This window comes from Chelonus insularis, unplaced genomic scaffold (assembly GCF_013357705.1).
Source record: "Chelonus insularis isolate UGA/USDA-ARS -01 unplaced genomic scaffold, ASM1335770v1 contig_144_pilon, whole genome shotgun sequence".
NCBI lineage: Eukaryota > Metazoa > Arthropoda > Insecta > Hymenoptera > Braconidae > Chelonus > Chelonus insularis.
The window spans coordinates 70285-82616 of record NW_023276385.1 but is presented as its reverse complement, the minus strand read 5'-3'; the positions used below and the strand labels follow the sequence as shown (position 1 = coordinate 82616).

The window sequence follows — 12332 nt, the reverse complement described above, 5'->3', positions numbered from 1 at the left end:
TTTATTGTCTCTTTTCATTGATAATAAAAAAGTCTTAACTATTCATATAGACATTCATATAATTTTTCTCTCTTTATTTTAAGAGTATTTAAAATAAAATACCTTTCTGTTAAAAATTTCAATGTACAGAATATTAAAAAATATATGTATAATCGCAGGACCTAATCGAATTTTTACAAAAAATTTTTATATATTCTAAATACAATGGGGTTAAATTAAACATTTATCACGAAACTTTTGTTATTTTTTCTAGCATTCTCTTACAGTTCTGAAATTGAACTGTCAAAACAGCAGCGATTGACATATGCCGTTACTTGGTACATTGCTAACTCGATTATTTAATGGAGCTTAGAACTGAATGACATCAATAATTTCAGTAATACCACAGTACTTCAAATTACCAACAATATTCCTAGCACGTTTCATTCTCTACATAACTTTAAAAGTATTCTGATGTTTACGCAAAACAAAATAATATACATGTAAATATTAACATGATATATTCAAAATAATAAATATTCCAAACAAAAGAATCTTTTTTTTCTGTTATAAAACAATTTTATTGAAATAAAATGTTTTTTCTCTCTTCTAGATTTTTTATGAACTATGGGCTATATTTTAAATTGAAGCGAACAACATTTTACAATAAAACTGCAATCTGAAAAATTTATCTTATCGTGTAAATTTTACTGTGAATCACTAAGGTCAATGAACCTAGTTTGTTTCATTGTTTTACAAGTAGATATTAAACATTGGTATGACTCTACATATTCTTTTCTAATTAGTAAAAATAAAAATGAATATGAAAATATGTTTTAATCGCTTGAATAGAAAATCTGAAAATAAATATTTTTCTAAAAAAAATATCCAAAAACTTTTTTCTAAACTAAACAATGGCAAAATGTTTTAGCTCGAAAAGTTTTGACAGTAAAATCGCTTTATGCAGTTCGCCCAAGAGGATTCAAAGTTTATATCAATCATAGCGAAAAAATATAATAGTAAAGAGGATTTTTTGTGAATATCGTTAATTGATGATTAATAATCTTGATTGATAATCTTTAGTATTTATGTTTATGTGAAACAAACTATAACAAAATACATAATGCAGAACATAATCTATAAAAAGTATTTTAATAATTATATGTCAACGATATTTTATTCAATTAATTTTTAATTATAAAACAATTAAAAGTTTAGCTAAATTATTTTTCATAAGTTTAAGTATAAATGTACATGATATAGTCGAATAATAAAAAATTTTGAAGGTCTAATAAATAGATTTGATGTATAATAGTCGATTAATAATAAATAGTAATTATTGTTTTATAATAGTATAATTAGTAAGAATAGATAATTGGTGCAGTTTTCCAATATAATTAATTATTGTGATGTGTGTTAGATGTAATGAGACCAATTAACCTCGAACAATTTTTAATACATCCATTAATTTTTATTATTGAGTACAATTTTTATGCTGAATAATTTGTTTAAATAGTCCAAAATTATGATTTATGCACCGTAAATCACGGTTTTTGACAGTGGCTAAAGTTTCTAACCTGGCTAAACTGTGCAAATATGACGTCATCTAAAAGATTAACGTTGTAGACGATTTCAACACACTTCGAAAACGTTTTAAAAGTGTCTACAATGTTAATCTAATAGATGACATCATATTTACACTTTTTAACCGTGTTAAAATGAAAAAACGGTCAAAAGCTGAGATTTGCAGTGATCTAAAAGCTTTTTTTGTATTTTTATAAAATAACAGACGATAATTTTAAAAAAGTGGAATACATGTAATCAAATAAAAAACTAATTAAAAATAATTAATGTAATTAAAACATTATTAAATGATAAAAGTAATTTTCTGATCACTGTAATTTTTTTACAGCATTATAAATGCGATATGAACAAGCACACAAATCATCCATGCCCTTGTAGCCATTCTAGAAAAATTGCTCCAAAAGTAATGAATTCCTAACACAATTAGCGATAAGTTATGAAGAATAAAGCACAATACACTATTAACACACTTATCTGCATTAAAATAATGTATTTTGGAAAACTGAGATTGACAGTGTATTCATTGATTTTGCAGTGTAAATTGAACCATGATTGAATCAGCTGTATTATATTCACTAATTTTGCAGTGTATTTCATTATTTTCACTGTTTCATTTTTAGAGAGTAAATGACAACGGTTTACTTATAGTAAATCAAAATTTACTTCTAAACTTTAAATCGTATACTTTCCATTTTTTTTACTTTCAAGCAGGGAAAAAATGCTCTCCGTGTAATAGAAATAACATAATCTCTATTCTCTTAAACTGAATCAGTGAAAACTACTGTTATTATATTAATATTCACTGATTCACAGTAGTTTTCACTGATTCAGTTTAAGAAAGTATAAAGACATATGTAGGGAAGAGAAGGGTAAAGTGAAACGCTCAAGAAAATATACTAATTGATTAAAATAAGTTTAAAAACGCTTATTGTACTTTTTGTACATCAATTTTTCAATTGATTGTTTAAATAATAATTTTTATTATCTTTCACAACCATCATAATCTTACAAACTCCATTAATGCTTACTGAGCATGAAACTGGCTCTTGAAATAAATGACTCGAGGACAAATACTCTATTTACTATTATCACTATATATAAGTAAAAATAATTGAATAATTTGAATTTTAATAACTCTAGAATTTAATTTTTAAAGTTAAGTAGCACTAGCTTGTCATGAGCCTTTTAGTATGTTTGAGGGATATTGAATGTAAGCCCTGGAGGAATATTATTCTGTACTAGCTGGTAACTTGAGTATAACACCAAAGTAACTGTATTGAAGGAAAGTTGTTTCGAATTTCAGGATGAAATTCTCAAGTAGAAAAGGCCATGTAAAAGTTGACTTTCTAGGCAGCTAGAAAAGTCTAAATTATTCCATTTCAAGTACGCGAGCTTGAGAGCTATTCGAATAATTTATCAAGAGTAAGCGAAAGATCGAGAAAACCAGAGATTCACCAGACAACACAACATCTCGGATGAACATCTCTTTATCTGTGAAAAGAAATTACGAAAAAATAGAATATAATATGTACAGGTGTTCAAATAAAAATGAAATAATAATTTCATAATGCAGTATTTAGAATACATCCGATTTGTCTGGAAAAACAAGTAATAGCATTTATTATTCGTTGCATTATGTTTATCACTAATGTTATGGTGAATCAAGTTAAAAGCATTGTACATATTATTTGAAATGTTGTATATTTGACTTTACTCCATAGTATCGTTCTTTTGGTCGTGAAAGATGCAGAATGTGATTCGTTAATACGGTATTTATATTATGAATATCCCTCAAAAAAAAGATTCTATATGTATTTGTAATCTACACTTTAATGCTTAATTTTTTCATTTCTTCTAAGTTCATTCTAAGTGCAAAAATAGCAAGTGTACGTTTCAAAATTTAGGAGTAAAAATAGTTCTGTTTAACAGTAAATTTTAGATTGTCATAAGTAATGTTTGAATTATCCTAAGTAATTATTTTATTAAGATACCTCTTGAGTACCAAATTAATTTACAAGAACTCAAAATTTACTATCAAATAGAAATCTTTTCACTTCGAAATTTCAAAACGTGAGCTTGTCACTTTTGAACTTACATTTAGTAAAAAAAAACTAAATAGATTAGATGAATGTAGATTTATGATTTATTTGTTCAATAGAAATATTTTAAATGATATATTGAATTTAAATAGTGAACTAATTAAAAATTAATTATAATTATTGAGTATGATCGTGTATATTATGGTTATGCAATGAATGATTTAATAATTATTTTGAAGTTCATAATTGATGACTGCTCGTTGGTTGTAAATGTAAACATAATTTTACCCTCCTAACCACCAGGAATGATGTGGCTATAAAATAATTGGTGGAATTAATTTAACCACGAATTGTAAACAACAAAGAGTATGAATGAGTGTTAAAATATACTCTCATTAGATATTACTAAATATTATATGTAGAACAAATGTGTATTAACTCTTGATGAAGTAATTTTACATCACTAGAAAAAATCAAATAGCACTGTTGTAATAATGAGTTTAATAATTATGTTAAATAACTAGAACTTGATTAGTTTAGAACCGTGTTTTACATAAAGCTTTATGAATATGATATAACCATTTTTTGGTTGTCAATAGTACTACAAAAAAATAATTTGGGTCACATAAAATTAAAAAAGTTCATTAAACCTGACTCTAAAGTATTTTTATGAGCAATTTAAATTAATCATTCGTTTATGTTTTTACCATTCATCAGCTTTTCCTTTCGTTTTATTTCAAATAAGTCATTTAATAAAATGTGTCACCATACGAGGCTCTATGAGAGCTTATTCTTATATTTCAGTCTTCTTTAGACGAATTGTTACAAATTGTTATTGATATAATTATTAGAGAGGCTATCCCTAATCTAAGTTCTCTTTTTATAATTCTCAAGTTCTAATTTAAATTTTAAAAAATGTTTAGAAGTAAAAAAGTTATATTTAGGAGTAATTACTAAATTTTAAATTTGTTAAGTTTCGTAGATAATGATCATTATTATCAAGTAATAAAAACGCTCATTCTCTATTTATTAATACTGTATTGGGTCTATTTAATATCAAGTAAGAAATTTAGTTGTAAAAGATAATATAAAATAGATTATTCATCCGAAATAAATGTTTTCTAATAATATTGTATACAGAATTCGTAATAGTAACTCATTGCAATTCTAAAGCTCATCTATTTTCAACCCTTTTTGTTTACTATTACGTGATTTGTCTATTAAAAGAGCTTTACGCATGACTCTGATGTTAAAAAAAATACATAATGATAATAAACTGATTAAAAATAGCACTATTGCTAAAAAAAATATAAATATTTTGTGAATAGTAAATATTGCACTACATTTATGTGATAAGAAATTTCTAAAAAAGAATGTAGTCTTCACATAATAAATTTAAAGTTTTATAAAATTTATTGTACTTCATATTATTTTTGACTAGGTTGTCACACTGGCTCCTACCTCCGTTCTACCTCTATTTCTGAGGGTAATTTCGACTCCACAATATTATGCATGTCTTCGTGCAAAATACGAATCTTTTCTCATTCAAAATTGGAATAAATCGATGTCACACTAAAGATGTCGAAAGAAAGATATCAAGTAAATGGTTCAAAGAACTGATACATACTATGTTTTCTCTGAATCCAAATAAATGTCTCCAAGTGGCGTTTCAATTTCTCTCGATTTCTGTTTCTCTCTCTTGAGATTCTGTCTTTCCCGCACTATAATCTTAGCGAAATAATGTCTGTTGTTTTGTGAGTGGAGAAAATATTTCAGTCTTTCTGTGACTTAGAATCTAGATTAACGGATAACACATAAATTTAAACAGCAATATTACAGGTGCGAAAACTCACTGGACAAGATTTGGTACGATGAATTTTCAGGCTAAAAGAAACACTCTGAAATCACTTACGAACATATTACAACGTTGGAGCTAGTAATGTACCAAAATAAATCGTACTCGCCCTCTCTTGATGCTGAAGCTAAACTACACTGTGTTTTGTGCGTGGCAGCGTTTAAAATTCTCAGGCACACTTTGATAGATGCTCGATCGACGCTGATATAATTAGCATGAACTTCGCGAACGTCAAAGTAGACTATAGATCGAGGCCAGCTTGCGGAAAATGCTCTTTAATAGAAGCTTTTTTTTCATCAATTCTTCTCCTCTCCTCTACGTATAGTATATTTTAAATGAAATGAGGAAAGATCGGAGCGATGTGGAGTACCTATTAGGGCGAAATGAAGGTCTTCCAATCAAAATATTGAACTAAATAAATATAAATATCTTTTATGCTCTACACTTTATGTATCTTAAATTACTCTGTTCTTGCTACTCTTTTGAAAATCTTTTGGCCGAATCTGTGAGTAAATGAGTCTCTCATCTCTGTAGATGCAAATTTTGTTTTGTTTTTACCCTCTGGTCATAAATAGATAAATAATATATTTATTTATAACCAAAATGAAGAAGTAAAAGAAACTAAATTGGTACAATTTACGTGAGGATGATGTTTAAGATGAAAGAGAAGTTGAATAAACCATTTTTAGAATTTACGTCTAACTGTTCGTTTAGATCTATATAATATAAGAAAAACAGCTGAGCCGATTTCAATAGAATTTACTTGATTGTATAGCTCATAGTCAAACTTAAAAACATAGCCAAGTTTTATTTCAATCGGTTGAGAGGATCCAAAGTGGCAATTTGAATTCTTCCTAGCTACTAGTCTAAGTAAAAAATGTTTAAAGCTTTTACCCTTCATTCCATAAAGCATTAACAAGTAAATCAAATACTCGAAATCTGGTCTAGATACGGTCCCATAAAAAACAGGAATCATTATTCTTTGAAAGTTAGCTAGAATTGAAGTTTAAATATAAGTCTTGTTTTATATCACCCAAACCCAGTGTAACTAACTATTAAGGTAAAAGTACCAAATTATTAGTAAAATTAATACTACAAAATTACGGTCAGTTGCTGGTTATCAAATAAGTAATTACATGATTATAAATTTCATTAATTGTATAAATTTTTTTTGGAGTTAAAAGAAACAAAAATGATCGATTTAAAGCATTTAAGTAAAGATAGTTTTTTCTAAAACTTCTGATTTCACCCTAGTCTCCCTTTATAAATATATAGATGTATCCACTTTTTTATTTCCAAACCAACTGAAACTATTTCTTGAATATTACTATCATTATTTATTAAGTCTTGCAGCAGACTTTCCGTTCCACTTGGACATATTTTCTCATAGAAAATCATGAAAGTATTATAGAGGTGCTTGGATAACGTTAATTTGTGTGGTTGGGCGTAAAACTAAGTCCATAATTTCTCAGGCATTTCCACTCACAGCTCATAAACATTCGCCCGGTCGGGAATTACAAATGGTACATTTGCGTGGACCTGGAACGCACTTTGTGCGCGATGTACACGACTACTCCGCTTGTTGGATTAACATCCATGTGAATGAAAATGTTCATCGGTGAACCTAAGACCCAACGAACTAATCACGCTTTTACTTCCCCTGGGTGAAATAATGCTAATACGTATTCCACATTAGCTACCCCATAACATTAGATATTCAGCTGTGTACCACATAGTGTTGGGGATATTTATTTTTAACTGGAAAAAAATCCTTTACTAACTTTTTTCTTTAATTTTTTTTTAAATAATACCTTGTAATCGATTATTTTGTTTGAATAAAAAGTTTGTATTACGGTAAATTGGATTCAAGTAATCCTTAAGGAATGAAATAAATTACCTTAATGGAATAAATAAAAATTAATTGTCGTGTTGGGAAAGAAAATAAAATTTCACAACAATTTTTTCTATAAAGTTCGTAAAAGTATTTTTCTTTTTTTTTCGTTCATTGATTTATTATCAGCTTACATTTAATCAGCTTCATTATTTTCAATATTTACCTTTAAATCTTTTTGATAATAAATCCACAAAACGAGTAAACATTTAAAATATGATTTACCAAAATATTGTTATTATTTTCAATTGAAAAAACATTTTTGTATTTGATCATTAGTTATTATACTAAAAGCTCGTGTTTAAAGTTGAATAATTCGTTAAATTAGTACTGAATTTTAAAAATGAAATCAGTTTATTTTATTATCAAACAACATATTAGCATTTATTTTCGCATGAAAAATGAAAAATAATTATTTAATTTATTAAATAAAAATTCAGCGAAAATTTTGGCCAATAATTGAATCATATACAATTTCTACGTTATCAAAAATTGCGGCAAATAAATCTTTCTGTAAATAAATAAAATCCTTCTGATTTCAGTGAAATATCTGATCTAGCTACGCTTCATCAAACTATGTAGACAATGTTCAACACCGGTTTCGATGATTTTTTTGTTCGTTGTCGCACTTAGCTATATATTTTTTTCGAACAATTTCTATAGTTGACGTTCACTCACCAATGGTATTTCTCTTCAGTTAGATTCGTTGAGAGCGCTATTTCGATGAGTGATGTCCTCTGTACCAGTCCACCCGTGAAAATTCCATCAAACTTTAGTGTTTTTTTTTATTTCAAATATACTCCAGGGATTACAGTGAATATGAGAGAACGAAAAAGTAAAACACCCAAGTATAAGCTTTTTAATCCAACTATTTCGCGTATTTTTACAATTTTTCTGAAAATACTTTGATAAATTTCGAGAAATTTCGCTTTAATTTTCTGGCTAAAAACTTGACTGTCGTTTGCACCGTGTGCGATTCAAGAGCGAGTTGCCGACTACCAGTGGCTGACACTTGAGACAATATTAGAATCGTCTGCTGGCCGCTAGTCACGTGTATCGTATATGAATGCGTCTCATCAATGTCCAATTGAAATAACTAGAGTTTTCAAGATGAAACATTTTGAAAAATATCAATGAGCCATCCATGTATATATATACACAACATTCGCATGCTAAAAATTCATGCTCCACTTGAGATACATTCGCAGCTTCATCCAATTTTTTTTTATCAAAAAAATATTCGAGCTCAAATTAATTATTTTTTATTTCTTCGAATTAAATATATTCTCTGATACAGGAAAAACCTGGAACGAGGACTAGTGCGTAGAAAAAAACAAATTCGAACTCTATCGAAGTATGTTTTAAAGTTTTTATTCTTGATTCATTTAACGATAGATATTAAACACGAAATATTTTTGAAAAATTTTATTTTATGATAATTAAATGTTTATTAATGAAATAGTTGAGCTAAAAGTATGGAACCATAAATTTTATAAATGGATAAGTAATTTATTTACAATTAACGGAGTTTATTAAATGATGATTATAGATGTATTAAAATATGACGAACAGAATTTATTTATAATTAATAAATAATTCTGTTGAATAAATTTTAAATGATATTTACAAATTGATCTTTCATTGATAATTGTCAGATAAATTTTAATAATATTTTAGTGTTGACAGCAATTCATGTGAAATTACAACACTGAAAATATTTATTACTGAAATAGGATGTAAAATTCATAGTATGATTCATGGAACATTTCCATGATAAAACTGGTTTTATAAATCTATATTCAATAAAGTTCAGCAATTTCATGACACTTTAAATGATTGGAAAGTTTTCTCGTTCATAAAAAAGCTTTGATGAAATCAAATTTTCACGCAATAGAATGTTTTTTTGCAATAAAATTTTTGTTCAAAACTCGTGAAATTAATTTTTCACTTCTTAAACATTAACTTTTCCCAGGTGATCATGAAAATCATTATTCAAGTTAAAATTTGTCATTTTAAAATCAACAATCATCTAGTTGTGTTATCCTACCAGGATATTAACAAATTTTACAACACTAAGTTTTTCAGTCTAACATCCCAAAGACTAATATTTCTATTAGTTATCATGCAATGCATTGTTTCATTTTATAAGATTTATTGGACTTTTTTTGCGTATTATACATATTTTATCTTAATACTGTATTCTGCCATTATTAGCTGAATATTAGCTAGCTATCTAGAATTTCTTATTATTATAAATGATACATTTACATTATTTGTCCATGTACTCAATCTATCCTGAATTTTTTATGAACTCTGTTAATGCTTTTTCCATTTAGCTCTATTGTTTCATGGATATAAAATAATATTAAAGAAAAACGACAATGTTCATTTAAAATCTTATGTTCTTCTTCATAAATAGTTCAAATCAACTTCTTAAATTATTTTAAAAATCCTATCCACTAGTCTAATAATGTTTTAAACATTACAAAGAGCTTCACACATACCCTTGTCGCTATAAAAGCCTCAACAAAAGCTCTAATGCAAAATAAATTTTTAAACTAGCGTAGATGATTCTGCAGCATTTTTTTCTAGCAAATGGAAAGCTTTTTTTGCCAATTCCACATATCCATTTGAATGCAAAATAAGATTGCCTGAATATATTGAGTCTTGGAGAGTATTTTTTGACTGACAATTCATTTGTTAATGGCATCGTTCGATAAAATCTTTAAATGTTAGATAGCACACCAGACTAAGTACCAGTGAGTATAGTGGTATAGTAATAGTAGGAGTAGCAGTAGTAGAACTAAAGAGCAATGGCGTGTTATGGGTCAAGAATCCATTACGTGACGCGGTAAGACTACTGCATCGCCTTTGGTGCTAACTACCAAAGCAAAGCGATTCCCTGCACGTTCGCACCGTGATGGAATTTTGATCGTATCCCTAAGTCACGCGACTTGGCCTTGTCGAACAACCGGTCTAACGTGATTTGCACACGTGACGATAATTATATATTATTTTATTTTAAATATCAAAAATTCATCATTGCAATGTCAACTACTTTTAATAACATTTTATCAACACACACTTAACATAACTTGAAGAAAATTAGTATTTAAATTAATTCAATGAGTATGTTCAAACATAAATATACTTGAGTTTCTGTTGAATTAACAGAAAAAACGTTTGAGAAGTTTATTCAAGTTTGCAATTGTCATTGAAGGATATGTCATTTGATTGACGTTGACAGCTTGTCAAAATGATGTAAATAAATAGTGAAAATTTTGTAATACCCATGATACTGATAGTAGATTACATTTAATTATAAATTGAACATCTCTATTAAAGCATCTCGTTACCAGAAATCGACATTGAAACAGAGAACATACATTGAACGATAGATTATCGTACAACGGTATATAGTTACTCTGTACATGCTAGTCAAGTTGGCGTTGAAGGCGAGAAATTGGGTGCAGCACGTACTAGAGGCTCATAAGGTGTGGTTGTGGCATACATTAGGCTGTATAATCTAATCTATCAAAAAGAAAAAAAAATCATGTCTGACCCAGAAGATAATACTTTATATGTTGATAATAGGTACATTGAATATCCAACTTGATTAATTTTATGTCAATTATAATGATTATAAATTATAAGTCGCTTTAGCAGTAAAATTAGAGCAGAGAAATTGTTCCTGACGGAAAAATAATGATCTACATTCTAAAAAGAATTTACTATGCGGATATGCGAAGTTTAGTCACAGAGATAAATAAGAGATTAGATTTTTCGTGTTCATTATAGACATCAGAGTTTTTTTGGTTTTGTGAGTAGCGGATAATTTTATATTTTTTCCTGAAAATTAATTTAATAAGTCATTAAGTTAGTTTTTATAAAAAATTAATTTCCACTACAAAATGAAGCTTTTTAAATTTAATTACTGCTATAAACAAAATAAATTAAATACCCTACATCCTATTTAATTTAAGATTAGTGATTTATTAATTTCATAGTTTGAACATAACTTTGTTTGGATATCCCCGCTCCCAGGGTTGGTTTATATTAACATGTTTTATGATTAATATATTAATATATTTATAACATATATAATATATTAATTGCTAATTACCAAAGTACTATTAGCTCTTAGTTGATTAAAGTTTACTTTTTATATTATCTTTTATTTGCTTTTTCTTTTAATGATAATAAGTACTTAATGAAATGAAATAAGACTCATAGATTTCTTTTTATAGTTTTAGTCCTAATCTTTTAGTTTTAATCTCAGAATCTTTGAGACAATCAGGGCTTTCAACTCATTTTTGAAAGATACATCCTTAAAATAAAGTATTAATGTACCTCTTTTTATTAAATTCACTTTATTCATTATCGTACGCATTTGAACGAAATCTAACTAATTGGATTAATTATACATATTTAGCTACTTTATCATTTAAATTTTTTCTCTCATTATTAATAATTAATATTCGCGTGATAGTTAAAACAGATGAATCAAAAACTCTTTTGCTTTTTTCTAGCGAGATTAATTTTACAAAATTTTTTGTGAGATGTTTTGAGGTAGGAATTTTCCTGTGAAGTTTTTACGGGTGAAATTTTTTCCAAGATTAGATTTCTTACTCAACCAGAGGAAGTAAAAGAAATGCTTACTTCCGATAATCAGAATAAATGATCTCAATGACTAGTTATTTTATATAATTTTAAAAGTAAAAAAATCTCATATTAAGTTTTTTCGTGCAAATTATGAATAAATTATCCTGAATTGTGCATAAATTATATACAATTTATCCATCAAGAATGGATAACAATAATTTGATTAAAAAAAATTACATCTTTTATTATTCATCTTAAAAAAAATACGCCAAACGATTCTGGTTTTTGCTGAAGCTTTTGCATAATTGAGCAAAAAAAAAGATGTATAATTTTATAAAAACCGTAAAATATGATTATGCAACCATTCTCCAGATTCGATTAT

General features: G+C 27.3%; 1 protein-coding gene across 1 annotated transcript in view; it reads right to left on the bottom strand.

Moving 5' to 3' along the window:
* The window catches only part of LOC118075047 (uncharacterized), a 114134-nt gene that overhangs the window by 60123 nt on the left and 41679 nt on the right, over positions 1 to 12332 (bottom strand). The gene's annotated exons all lie outside the window — the stretch shown is intronic.